Source organism: Jaculus jaculus, chromosome 1 (assembly GCF_020740685.1).
Source record: "Jaculus jaculus isolate mJacJac1 chromosome 1, mJacJac1.mat.Y.cur, whole genome shotgun sequence".
Taxonomy (NCBI): domain Eukaryota; kingdom Metazoa; phylum Chordata; class Mammalia; order Rodentia; family Dipodidae; genus Jaculus; species Jaculus jaculus.
Genome location: NC_059102.1, coordinates 328,227,347 through 328,241,797, shown reverse-complemented (window position 1 = coordinate 328,241,797; position 14,451 = coordinate 328,227,347). Strand labels below are relative to the sequence as shown.

Here is a 14,451-nt window from a genome sequence, read left to right as displayed (position 1 = left end):
CTGGCTTGTGCTTTCAAGTTGACGGTAGCCAGTCTTCAGTCCCAGTAGACAAAGGTTTTCCTGGGAATCATGTCATATAATTTTGGGACAGACGTGTCATTCAAAGCATGTTTTTAGGTTATGAAGAAATTAATTTTTACTCCACATGTACATACAGATGGTAGAATTGTGGAAGCATCCTGTGTAGAAGAGAAAAAAATTAATTAAACATTGGCTGCACCACTTGAAAAGAGGGTAGAGGTCTGGAGAGATGGCTTAGCGGTTAAGGCGCTTGCCTGCAAAGCTTAAGGACCCAGGTTTGATTCTCCAGTATCCATGTAAGCCAGATGCACAAGGTGGCACAAGTGTCCAGAGTTTGTTTGTAGTGGCTGGAGGCCCTAGTGTGCCCATTCTCTTCCTCTCTTTCTCTCTGCCTCTCTCTCTCTCTCTCAAATAAATGGATAAAATAAAGTAAAATTAAAAAAAGAAATAAAAGAGGATAGATTGTATGTAGTTATTGAATTAAAAGGTTTTTTTGCATTTTCTGTCCTTAGAGTCAACCTTTATTGCATTATTATTAGGAAATATGTGACTGTGCTTTTATTGCACACTTTAATTTTAGAGCACAATTTCTAGCCATAAAATAATTTTGTTGTCATTTTTTTGTGTCTTGTATTTTAGGATTACTTTTTTTAAAACTTTTTTGATTTTTGAGGTAGTCTCGCTGTAGTTCAGGCTGATCTGGAATTCACTATGTGGTCTCAGGATGGCCATAAACTCACAGTTGTCTTCCTACCTCTGCCTCCCTAGTGCTGGGATTAAAGACTGGTGCCTCCACACCCAGCTAGGATTACCTTCTTAATGTTGACAAATTTTAATTAACTGAAGTGAATGGTACCTTATTAAGGTGACAAATTATTAATCATCCTTTTTTCCTTTTAGAAAGTATAAATTTAGTTAGCTATCTCATAGTATATATCTTATAAGCATTGTTGTTTGCTATGGAAGGGCATTTGACTCACATTGAACTTAATATTCCTTCTGAAAAACCTAAATCGTTAAGCATAGTTTTGGAGCAAGTAATAAACTTGAGGTACTATACACTGGGTGATTTTGTTTAGAAGCTTTTCAATCCTGAGTGATGAAGGAACACACAGAAGTCAGAGAGGCACATAGAACTGACTTCCAGGTGCTAGTTGTGATATTCGTGATTGGAACAGTCTGATTCAGCAACATAAAATAACATCAATAACCTATGGTCATTTGAATATACTTCAGTCCATAAAATGAGGAAGGAAAAAGGCATTTGTGCATTTTTGTGTCATGCAGTATACTAGTGCTAAGTGAATTTGGGGTGTCTTTGAGAGTGACTGGGTCTTTCTTTGTTCTTGGTTGGGCTTTTAACTCAGGAGTTAGGGTGCTCACAGTTACATAATACTTCCTTTCTAGGTTTTTGTCTTGTGAATTCGAAGAATAAAATCTATGGACCATAGAGGGTGAGATTTAGAAAGATTTTATTTAGAATTTAAGAGGAGGAAAGAAGGCAGCACTCATGTGTAGCAGGAGGAGTCCCCAGAAATGAGATACCATTAAGCAAGCTTTCTTTTAAGAAAGAAATTATAGCAGAAAGCTCTCGGGTTGCAGAGTCCTGAGTGAGTGATCCTCACGGTGACTGGTTTCTTAGGAACAAGGCTTGACTAGGTGGAGCTGTGACGTGAGCTAACAGTCCAGTTCCCGTGTCAGGTGAGCCAGCTCCTTGCGGTCTCAGTCACATCCTGGTTTCTAGGAACAGGAACTCCTGTAGGGAAAATGAGATAAGGAAAAGCTGGATCTCCCTTCTCTCCTGTTATAGGCTCAAGGATATTTCCTGTGAGAAAAAGATTTTATTTTTAGGGCCTGTTACTTGCAACTGCCTAGAAATTTCTATCTTCTTTTTTATTATTTATTTCTTATTTTTGTTTTTTTGAGGTAGGGTCTCACTCTGGCCTAGGCTGACCTGGAATTCACTATGCAGTCTCAGGCTGGCCTCAAACACAAGGCGTGTGCCACCTCACCCAGATCTCCTTCATTAGGAGGTATATTGTGCTCATATGTTAATTTAAACCTGAGGCTAAAAACATTTTGTTATTATCCCTTTTATAAAGGTGACAAAACTGAAAGTTTAAAAATAGAGTACTTAGAGCTAGGCATGGTAAAACATGCCTATCATCCCAGCACTTGGGAAGTAGAGGCAGGAGTTCAAGGCAGGAGGCTCAGGAGTCATTTGAGGTCTGTGTGTAGTACATGAGACCCCGTCTCAAAACAACTAGAAAATAAAAAGATAGCTTGTCTGTGGCTAAAAGTAAGATTTGCAAAGCTGGGATTTTAGTACAGGAATATCTGATTCCAATATGCACATTCTTTCTACCATATCCTAAACTTTCTTGCCTCTTTCTTTTCTCATTCCATTGTCTTTCTTTCTTTGGTTTTTCAAGGTAGAGTTGTTTTAGCTTAGGCTGATCTAGAATTCATTATGTAGTCTTAGGATGGCCTCAAACTCAGAGGTTCCCCTACCTCTGCAGGCCTGCTAAGTGTGGGGTTAAAGGGACGAGCCACCATGCCCAGCAGTCATGCCATTCTTCCTCTTCACCTCTGCTGGAAATTTTGTTCTGTTTTTCTCTATATAGTTTCCTCTTCTATCCTTCTTCCTTTTTATCCTAGAAATGTCAATGTTCATAAAAGTTAACTTTAAATAACATCTTTTCATGAGCAGTAAGAGTCAGCTTTCTCTGATATCAACTATTTTTTTAAAGTTTTTATTTTTATTTGTTTATGAGAGAGAGAGAGAGAGAGAGAGAGAGAGAGAGAGAGAGAGAGAGAGAGAGAATGAGAATGGGCACACCAGGTCCTCTAGCCACTGCAAATGAACTCTAGATGCATGTGCCCCCTTGTTCATCTGGCTTATATGGGCCCTGAGGAATCAAACCTGGGTCCTTTGGCTTTATAGGCAAGTGCCTTAATTGCTAAGTCATCCTTCCAGCCCATGTCAACTATTATGATATTCTTGAATTGTTATCTTTTAGCTTCAGAAATGTGTTTAGATTTATCCATTAGCATTTACTCCACTTCTGTCTCCTCACCATTCCTTCATGTATGTAAGATGAATTGCTTTACAATTTACATTCCATCCCCCAAACAGCTTCATGTGTGATGGCTTCTTTTTGGTGTCTCTCCTTTTACCCTATTTTCTGCAGCCCTCTTCCTATCAAATCTCTCTGGTACTATGCAGATGCCATGGGTCAATTTGGCTTTGGAACCAACCAACTCATTTTAGGTTTCTACCTTTTCTTTCCCTCACTCCTCCCTTTCTCCCTCCTCCTTTCTATCTCTTGCTTTTGACATGATCTCAATTTTTTGCCCTGGCTTACTTTGAACTTGCTGCAGTCCTTATCCTCTACGTCCTGAGGGCTGGGATTGTGGACACTTACCACTAATTGGTGCTTTCTTATGATTTCTGACCTTCTTGTACTTTATTTCTGGCTCGGTTACACATTTTGCAATTAAGAGGTTTTTAAAATACTTCATCTGTAGTTGAGGTGATATTCAGCCATGTATTAGCAGAGCCTGGGGAAGGAGGCAGTGATGGGGAAAGGACTTTTACTTTAGCTCAGCATGCCTGTTCCTAGTAACTGAAAACTTCTTCATTGAGAATCAAAATGCAAACACTTGTTGAAAGGAGAAGCTCCAGATAACTTCCAAAAGAACATTAGGAGCTTCTCTTTCTGGAACTTTAGCAAGGAGGTAGAGGGAGAAATCTGAGAACACGTCTCTGAGTGGGCCCTGCAGCATCGTCTCCCTTGTATCTTCTCAGGGGAACAGACTCTTAGAATGCCTTGACTAAGAGGGCCAGGATGCCAGTGGAAAGCTCAGGTAGAGCAAATGCTCCATGATGATTTATGACATTAAGCCTGAAATTACCACTAACATGTCACAACTGGCTCGTTTTGGAATTTTGAAAAGTTTGTTCAGAGGATTTAGTTTCTTAATGAAGCTTTAAAACCATAACCTTACTTCAGTGGGTTCTCGATAAATGAGGTTTTTAATATGTTTCTGGAGGCATCTTGGATGTAAAAATGGTTTTTCATTCTTACAAAAAACTTCTAAAAGAGGTTTTCATTCATTTTTCAGTGAAAGACTTTTCTAGTAAAAAAATAATGTCTAGGGTGCAGGGAGTCCTGTAGTCACTGCTCAGCTCAGTGCTCCTTGTCAGTGTGCACAGTAAAACAATTCCTCCTAGTGTGAGTGTGAGTGTGTGTGAGTGAGTGTGTGTGTGTGTGTGTGTGTGTGTGTGTGTGTGTGTGGTCACTGCTCAGCCCAGTGCTCCTTGTCAGTGTGCACAGTAAAACAGTTCCTCCTAGTGTAAGTGTGAGTGTGTGTGTGTGTGTGTGTGTGTGTGTGGTCACTGCTCAGCCCAGTGCTCCTTCTCAGTGTGCACAGTAAAACAATTCCTCCTAGTGTGAGTGTGAGTGTGTGTGAGTGTGTGTGTGGTCACTGCTCAGCCCAGTGCTCCTTGTCAGTGTGCACAGTAAAACAATTCCTCCTAGTGTGAGTGTGAGTGTGTGTGAGTGTGTGTGTGTGTGTGTGTGTGGTCACTGCTCAGCCCGGTGCTCCTTGTCAGTGTGCACAGTAAAACAGTTCCTCCTAGTGTGAGTGTGAGTGTGTGTGAGTGTGTGTGTGTGTGTGTGTGTGTGGTCACTGCTCAGCCCAGTGCTCCTTCTCAGTGTGCACAGTAAAACAATTCCTCCGAGTGTGAGTGTGTGTGTGTGTGTGTGTGTGTGTGTGTGTGGGGTCATTGCTCAGCCCAGTGCTCCTTGTCAGTATGCACAGTTAACTGTCCTTCTCTGTGTGTGCACACATTTGTGCTTGTGCCTGGTTGTGTTTGTGTATGTGTGTGATTAGGTGTAGTAGCTGATCTGTATACTTAGGTCATACTTGTATTAGTTTTTTCTTATTCATTTAGCAATAAATTTTGCAAAAACATCCCCAAATAGAAAATAATTTGGAAGTAGTGTTTCTTACATTATTTTTCTCATGCATTGGAATGTTACCACCTTGGTATATTACCACTTGTATAGGATGTTTTTCTTTGCTTATTAAACATTGTAAAACATCATATTTTAGCTGAAAAGATAGACATTTTAGGGGTTGGTTAATGTTTTGAGTTACTGTTTTTGTGGTGGAGGTTAATTTGGTGTTTTGGGCCATGGTTTTTGGCTGGTGCTGATAGAAAAGATGAGCATTTGAAGGAAGACAATGGCTGGCTTTGTATGTGGCGTGTTGAACAAGGACAGCCAGCATAAACTCCAGACAGCTGTTTCCATGACTTTTCCTTCAGAGGCCCATGTGATTTGGTATCACTGACTTGATCATCAAATCTTACAAACCACATAACTTATCCATGAGATCAAACAGCTGCTTCAAAGGACTCTTTGTAAATAGACTGAATTTTTCTTTGGGTCATTGCGATGAAAAGAATATTGTACACTTTGTATGTGAACATTAGGCCCCCACCCCTTCTTCCTCTGTCTGTCCTCTTCAACATGAGTTTCAGGGCAATGATTTCCGCAGTACATTTTGGTTGGTCTTCCCCCATATAGTCTCTGGCATCAACAATTACCATTTACTAAAGCTCTAGGCCCTTTCATTTTATAAGAACCAGTGCTGTTTGTGATGTTTGGCGGCTGTCTTTCAATGATGACAGCATCTGTGAGAGCGTGATCTCTATGTTTTGTTTAGTTGTGGTTGCTTTCCTTTTTTTTTTTTTTAACATGAATTAGGGATACTGAGGGAAGGAAGTTAATCACAGTGGAGTGGCATCTTACGTTTGTGAACAGCCCCCAAAGTTGTCACAGTGGCATGTGGATGTGCAGGATTCCTAGGATGTTTCCAATACATGACAGTAAACAAGTCTTTCTGTCACAGGATATTTGCCCATTAGTTGTCTTAAACCCTTAATACGATAAACTTGGATTGTGCTAACATGGAATGCTTCTTTGATAATATTTTAAAAGATGTTTCCACATTTAGAATTTCAGCATTGTTATCTGGAGAGAAATACTTCATTTTGAGTATCATACAGTTTATCGTTTATATGTATATATCACTTATATGTATATAGATACACATATGTGGAATTATAAGTTACAGTTTAATATATGAGGACATGTAAAAATGAGGGGAGTATTTCTGAGATTATGGGGAGGCATTGAGGGTTTTCTGTCAGACAGCCTCCACTGATGACAAGAGGAATGATTTCTGTAATGATCAGGTGGATGTTTGTTGTTGCTGATGATTTCTAAATCAGAAAAGGATCAAGAAAGCATGCTGGTTAGGCAGAAGTACAGCTTGGATAATAAAGGTGTGGTAGTTTAAATGGATGAGCCCCAATATATTCAGGTTTTAATTAAAGCATGTAATTTAGATCTCCAACTACCTGACTAGAAGAGGTATCACTGGGCTGATCTTAGGGTCCAGCCTGGTGTGGGGGTGGATTTGGAATTACAGCCTAAAGATAATCAAAGTACCTGAGCTTTGCCCAGAGTTCCTGAAGTGTGCTTGCTTATGGTATCTGTGGTAGCCTTTCTGTAGGTATGGGTTAGTGAAAGGGGCCAGCTTCTTCTGCCATTCTGGAACTTCCCATGGATCTGTAAGCTTCAAATAAATTCCTTTCCTTCTATAACTGTGCCTTGTTTGGAAGTTCAATGTGAGCCTGCAATGTGAGGCTGGCTGTCTACTATGAAAAGCCTCTTAAATTCAGTTAGCAGTACAGTCTAAATGCTATGCTGAATTTAAGTGTTTTAGTGGTTCTCATGAGAGACATATTACCATGGGCAAGGAATATCAGAGAAACATTATGAAATTATCACCAGAGGCTAGATAGAATTCGAAGAGGCATAGAAATAGAGAGGCTAGCATGACCAGAAGAGAGAGCCTGGGAGAAGGTGCAAGATTTCAGAATGAGTTAGAGGGACCAATTTGGATGTGGTCTGTGGGACACTTGTTAGAAAATGAGAAGGTAAGATAAGGACTTGGACATGCAGTACACTGAGGGCTGTTCTGAGGAGACGAGTGGTGGTGAAAGAGCGAGTGATCATTCCTTTGACACTAGTTGAATATTGATTGTGTATCCAGAAGCAGCTAGACAAAAATCTCACAGCTAAGAGCACAGGCCCTGGGACCTAATGTGATAGCTTGATGATGATGTGTAAATTTCTTCTTTTTAATTTTTAAATTTTATTTAGAGTGAGTGAGCAAGCATGAGAGAGACAGAGAGAATTGGTGCGCCAGGGCCTCAGCCACTGCTATAAAACTCCAGACGCTTGTGCCACCTAGTGGGCATGTGTGACTTTGCACTTGTCTCAGCTTTGTGCATCTGGCTAATGTGGGATCTGGAGAGCAGAACAAGGGTCCTTAGGCTTTGCAGGCAAATGCATTAACTGCTAAGCCATCTATGTCTTCAGCCCAATCTTGTGTAAATTTCTTAATATTCTCGGGTAGGTCTGGCCTGTCTGTGATGATACAATTTTCAAATGACCATTTTTACATCTTGACATAGGGATCAAAGGCAGAATGTGGTGGTTTTGATTCAAATGTCCCTCATAAACCCATGTGTTTTGAATGCTCGATCTCCAGCTGGTGGCAGTTTGGGAGGTGGAGCCTTGCTGGAGGAGGTGTTATTTGGGATGGGCGTTGGGGTATAGCCAGCTCCCCTTGCCAGAGCTTGGCTCATTCTCTTGCTGCTGTTTCCACCTGCTGTGGCAGAGGTGAGGTGATGTCCAGTGTCTGCCCATGCCGTGCTCTTGCTACCATCCTAGGACTTCCCCTCAAGACTGTAAGCCAAAATAAACAGCTTTCCCCCTGTCATCTGCTTTGATTGGGTGTTTTATCCCAGTGATGTGAAGGTAACTACAATACCATGTCATTGAGCTTTATTAAATTTTCCCATGTTTAAAGTCTAGGAAGCTTTTAAAAGAACTTTCAAAAAGCAAAACAAAACAAAAAAATCCCAACAAAACCAAAAAAGAGCTTTCAGCTTTGGCTACTGATTTTAAGATATATAGAAAACTTCTTCTAACTAAAAAAAATTTGTACAGTAAGAAGTTTTTAGTAAATGTTAATTTTATCTATGGGGTTGGGGGAGGTAGTACAACAATAGAATATTTATATACACGAGGCCCCATCACCAAAAACAGAACCAAACAACAACAATGCCAAATAAAAGCAGAGAAAAAGGAAGCATTTCAGTTGAGACTTAAAAAAATTCAGCAATAATTTTACCCATTTGATTTATTTTTTGGATATGGTTGATTGTTTTTAAAGTTTTTTGTTTATTTTTATTTATTTGAGAGTGACAGACAGAGAGAGAAAGAGGCAGAGAGAGAGAGAGAGAGAGGAGAGGGCGCTCCAGGGCTTCTAGCCACTGCAAATGAACTCCCAGACGTGTGCGCCCCCTTGTGCATCTGGCTAACGTGGGTCCTGGGGAATTGAGCCTTGAACCGGGTTTCTTAGGTTTCACAGGCAAGTGCTTAACCACTAAGCCATCTTTCCAGCCTGATATGGTTGAATTTAATTTTAGTTAAATTTAAATAAATGTAGCTTAAACATTTTAAGTTCAAATTTCAGTTAATGTTAAAATTCAGCATCCACCAAAGAAATCAACTATTCTGAGCAACAATGACTGCATCTCTGTGGCTGGAGGATGGAATGGAGGAATTGGGGATTTTGTGGTAGTTAGCCCTACACAGGCAACAGGTGAGGAGTGATTTCTTCAGACAAGGTAGATGTTTGTTGTTGCTATTGATTCCTAATCAGCAAAGGTGCATGAAAGCTGGTCAGGCAGAACTGTGATGTCTGCAGTTGCGTATAGACTGGGAAGCTCTATTTCCAGCACAAGAATCGCATGCTCATGCACATGTGTGTGTGCGCGCACACACATATGGAGGCCAGAGGTTGACATTGGATGTTTTTCTTATTTCCTGTCTACCTGTTTACTGAGACATAGTCTCTCACTGAACCAATTTGGCTAGACTAACTAATTACCATGCCCCTGAGATCCTGCTAGCTCCCACCTTTCCAGTGCAGGGATTACAGGTGCTCACCACTGCACCTGGCTTTTATGTGGATGCTAGGACCCTAACTCAGGTCTTCATGCTTGCCCAGCAGGCATTTTACCCACTGAGTCATCTCCCCAGCCCGAGAATAACTTTTTTATTTTCCCCCTAAGGCAGGACCTCACTTTATTTAGCCCAGGCTGACCAGAAACTCCCTGTAGCCTAGGATGGCCTTGAACTCATTGATCTTCGTACTACACCCTTCCAAGTGCTGGGATTAAAGGTCTATGCCACCAAGCCTGGTGAGAATACACTTAACGAAGAGATAAGTCACAAGTTTAGTCTCATAAGAGCTTGCGTCAGTGTGGCAAAATGTGAGTGTAAGGAGGTACTTTGGGATGATTTCATAGAGACACTTCTGTGGGTTCCATCTTGGGTTGGTGGCATTTACTATTTTAGTGCCCCGTATACCCTCTAGTACCTATTCAGTGGCTACCACAAGCTACCTTTAAGCAGTTTAGTTATGTGTTCAAACTCTTACTGGCTGTGTCACAGAGTGTGGGAATGAGTGTCCTGAGCAGAAGCGAGTAGGAAAGGCTCAGTCTTTTGCGTAGGATTTATGTCATTTTGGTTGCTGACCACATTTCTCCCATAACCACTGCTTTTGTCACAACTGTAAAACTATGAGGTGGCTTATAGATTATGAAGTATTCATTTTAGATATTATGAACTGAGCTCTGAATTCAATTAATAGGAATTGGAGTCACTTTTTTTGAGAGAGAGTTTTGGGTGTAGGAGACTTGGGTTTGAATTTTGACTTTCTTAATTATTTGACCATCTTAGGCAGGAAATATAGTTTTTCTTAATCTGTGCTCTCATTTGTAAAAGGATAATTAGTCATTTTTATTGTAGGTTGTTGTGGTGAGGCTTAAAATGAGATATGTGATGGTTTGAATGTGAATGTGTATCCCCCCCATAGCCTCAGGGCTTTTTGATGAAGGTTAAGCTTCCTACGTAAGTCTCCTACAGCCTGCTGCTGTGGAGGGTGGAGAGGTCTTGTGGTCTGGCCCTAAGGTGTGTTCAGAGCCATTGTGGATCTCTGGCTGGCTGTGTTTGCTGGCTGCTTGGTGGTATCCCTCTGCTATGAATCTATGAAAGAGAGTCAGCTTCTTATGCCATTGATGCAGGATTTTGGGGTTTAGGAAGGCCCCTCAAATTTATAAACCCCAACTTTGAGTTCTGTCCTCCTTTAATGAAGAATTGATAAAGATGGACTCAAAAGGATAATTTATAATTATTAAGTTTATTTTGGGAGGAATCACAAATTGTGGGGTTTATTTTAAGGGAGATTGGGATTAGGAAGGAAGGCTGGAGCAGAGTCATGGACACTTGGGAAATAGGAAACATACTTTCATGTGGAAGACACTGCATTGTTTATAAGGTTCCTCTTAAGGAAAATTGAGGTTTTTAAGGAAAGTCTGGAGTAGAGTTGCAAGCATGTGGAGGGGAGTTTGTAAAGTCCTTTTAAGAGAAACTTAATGACTGAAGTAGAGGCCCAAGCACATGGAGGATACTTCATAAAGCTCATTTAAGAGGAATTGAGGCTCCAAAGACAAACTGAGATAGGGCACAATTACATGGAAGATGAAACTTTCACATATATATATATATATATATATATATATATATATATATGCATACATACACGCATATATATATATACATACATACACACACACATATATATGTGTGTGTGTGTGTGTGTGTGTGTGTGTACATATGTATGTATATAGTGACTTAGAAGGAACACACCTGGTATTTGCCATATGCTTTCCTTTGGAGGGAAGTTAAGACAGATGGTTAGAGTCAATGAAAAACAAGAGGAATCAAAGAAGAGACCAAGAAATCCAGAGGAGAAATGAGTAATGAAGAAAGTTACACTCATTGTTACCCAAGTTTAAAGAAATTACATGGGTGGCAGACCTAGAGTTAGTGAGAGCACCCATGTGGTAGATCTGGGGTGTAAAGGAAATACACAAGTGGTAGATTAGAGACCAGAGGGAAATAATGCATGTAATCAAAGTGAGAAATTACCCCAAACTATAAAGCAGAAGCAGAGGCAAGCAGAAGAGTTACCCAAGACCAAGAAGTAGATTTATGCTCCCCCCCCCCCAGAAGCCAGACTCATGAGCAAAGAGAGGCAGGCAGAGCTGAGCAGAGCTGGCATCAGGAAGAAGAGAGCAGCATTTGTCGGCAAGTGGAAGAACTGATTGATGTGTAGATTTGGAGGGCAGATTCCAGAGCCGGCCTTCCTGGGCCCCCATTTGGGCCATCTGTCTATTAGTGCTCTAGACTGTGGACAGCAGGGGCCACTTTTAGATCAGTCGTGATGAGATACCAAGTTCTGTTTCTGCTAAGAGTCTGGTTCTTGTGCCAGGGCAAGGTGTCATGTGGGGGTGGCATCTCCTGGTTCTCTGTAGCCCTTTATCTGTAACTGAAACTGCCTAAATGGAGCTAGCTTTCTATCCTTTACTGTGGCGGGACTTCCCCTGTACTCTGTAAGGCTGAAGTAAAACCTTTCCTCCAATAAGCTGCTTCTTACTGAGTGTTTGTTCCAGTGATGAAAAGTAGCCGCAATAAGATGCTAGGAAGACATTCTATGAAATTACAGAGCTGTTTAAATGTCAGGTGCTATTGGCAAATTGTTATTGAAGGCAGACAGGAAGAGTGGCCTTAGCATTTGAGGTACAGGTGGGTATCCCTTTTCCAAGATGCTTGGACTAGAAGTGCTTTGGATCTCAAAGGCTTCTGGATTTAAAAATATTTGCATAGGTTTCATAGTTGAACATCTTTTTTTCTCTTTTCAAATTTTTTTATTACCAACTTCCATCATTATAAAAAATATCCCAGGGTAATACCCGCCCTCCCCCCACCTTCCCCTTTGAAACTCCTTTCTCCATCATGTCCCCTCCCCCTCTCCATCAGTCTCTCTTTTATTTTGCTGTCATCATCTTTTCCTCCTCTTATGGTGGTCTTGTGTAGGTAGTGTCGGGCACTGTGAGGTCATGGATACCCAGGCCAGTTGTGTCTGTGGGGAGCACATTGACCATCTCTAATCCAGAAACCAAAACCCTCCGATCCAAAGTTTGTGAGTATGCCACTTGTACTATGGCACCACAGCTCTGTGAGGCAGCTCCTTATCTGCTGGCTCCCTCCTGCCTCCGAAGGTCTGGCTTGTTTCATTTGTTTTATTTCCAGGTGGAGAAGTGATTAGGGTTTTTTTAATTCCTATTTTTTTTTCCTATAAGTTTTATTATTCCTCCTCTAACTTTGGAGAATGGTATAAATAGAGTGTACTGGATTCGGTAGTGGCTAGAGAAGCCAGCTCTTTGTGGACTGGTGTCTGGAAGTAAAGGAGGGGCAGATTAATAGTGGAGTTTTTTTTTTTTTTTTTTTTTAAAGTTCTGTGTGTGCCTCCATGAAAAGTAGCAAGGTAATAGCAAGAAACTAGAGGACACAAATTGTGAAAGGAGCAGGTCTTAGTAAAAGCGAGTCAGCCAGCTGGAAATGTAGGCCTAACAGTTGCACGGAGAAGCACAGAAAAGGCATTTGCCTGGGTGCAGGATGAGATGATCTACAAACTGGCTCCGTGAGGTCTTACTGCTGAGATTGTCTGTCACAGCAAGGCAGCGCAAACGACAACCACGTGCGGAACATATTGTCCAGGCTGCCTGATTTCTAAATGCTACTCGGTTTACACTTTTTATCTACTTAATGTAGTTCTTGGTGACAGGTGATAGGTAGAGTTGTATATTTGCTGATAGAATTATCTCTACAGTTATTTTCACTAGGTTAAATAGGTTCATTCAAACTCGTTTTCATGAAAGAACTAATGAGTCTTCTGACTTAAGCTCCTTGTTAATGGGCAAGTTACCCAACTTTGCGTGTGTGTGTGTGTGTGTGTGTGTGTGTGTGTGTGTGTGTGTGTAATGCAAGTTAGCTTATATTACTTACCTTGCAGAATTGTTTTTAGGGTGAAAAATAATATATGTCACATACCCTGTACAGTATCTGCTGTATGGTAAAGATTTAAGTAATAGTAGGTACTATTTTTTAGTTAAGTCTTATTGAGAAACTTTTCATATTATTTGATAGTAAATTTCACTGGTTCAAGATGAGCATTCCAGATGTCAGCCTTGTGGGTTTTATTATTAGTGCTTAGACTAAATTTATGCTTTTTTCTTTTCTTTTTTTTCTCATAGATTTCTCAAAGTGAAGACCCGTCTTGGTTGTTGAATTGCTTGTAGTAACTCATATATCAGCTGTCAGAAGCAACATCATTAAGAAAAGGTACTTTTAAGTTCTGAAAGGGCTGTTATTCTTTATTTTTACATATATAGTAAATCGTCCTCTTGAAGTAACTTAGAGTCATCTGAACTGTAAGATATAACATATTCACTTTTTAATGGAGATTTTCATTTTGTTCAAAAGTATTTGATGATATAGCTGATAATGTCACTGTGATCACCATTGGGATATGATATGGGTACAGTGAACACAGATTTTAATTTAACAAGTGTGCTGTATGATATGGGTAAAGCCAATGAAATACTGTCTTGAAAATATTTTAAAAAGTATCCCAAATGATTCTTAAACATATGGCTGTGCAGTAATGCAGTCAGGAAAATGTATATTAGGTTATTTTGTGGTCTGACTATCACAGAGTATAGCTTACTCTACAGCCAGTTGTGTGGAGTTACATATATAATATATCACGTTACATATATATGTGTGTACCCTAGTCTATTGCAGGGCTGTGGTGAACAAAACAATGCGAGGTTACTTCAAGCCCAAGAGAAAGTGCCACAACCAAGACTCAGCATGAACTGTGTGAAGCTGCTGCCAGTGTAGAATGACTCACGTTTTACAATAAGCTGTTTACATAAGTAAAATAAAGAGAAAAGTATAGGATAAGTCATAAACCAGTAACAGTCTTTTACTACCATCATCAAGTATGAACCATATGGAGTTGTTGTTATAGTTTTATCCATGGATGCAGTGGCCAGCTGCGCAGAGTGTTTTACTAGCATCACTGCAAACCTAGGAGCAATGCATTGCCTTGCTTCTGTGCCCTGTGATGTCTCTAGGCAATAGGACATTTAATCTCTAGTATAATCTTGTGGGATCAATGTGGTACATGTGGTCTGTTTCTGACTAAAAGTATCATTATGTCGATGTGACTGCTTTCTCTTTAGCAACAGAACACATGTTACTCGGAATAAGCTTGGTGACAGATTTGGTGCTGGGCTGGGCAAAGAGACGCTAACCAGGAAGTATATGCAGTGGTGCAATTCACTTAACAAAAAGCTTGAAAAAGTGGTTT

The 14,451-nt window shown here is 40.4% G+C and overlaps 1 protein-coding gene across 3 annotated transcripts in view; it reads left to right on the top strand.

Annotated features, from left to right (window-relative positions):
- Disp1 (dispatched RND transporter family member 1) overlaps positions 1 to 14,451 on the top strand; it is a 199,022-nt gene that overhangs the window by 13,884 nt on the left and 170,687 nt on the right. For all 3 annotated transcript variants that reach the window (XM_045148268.1, XM_045148280.1, XM_045148262.1), the window contains exon 2: positions 13,331 to 13,418. The gene's annotated coding sequence lies outside the window, so the exon portion shown is untranslated. The remainder of the gene's footprint in view (positions 1 to 13,330; positions 13,419 to 14,451) is intronic.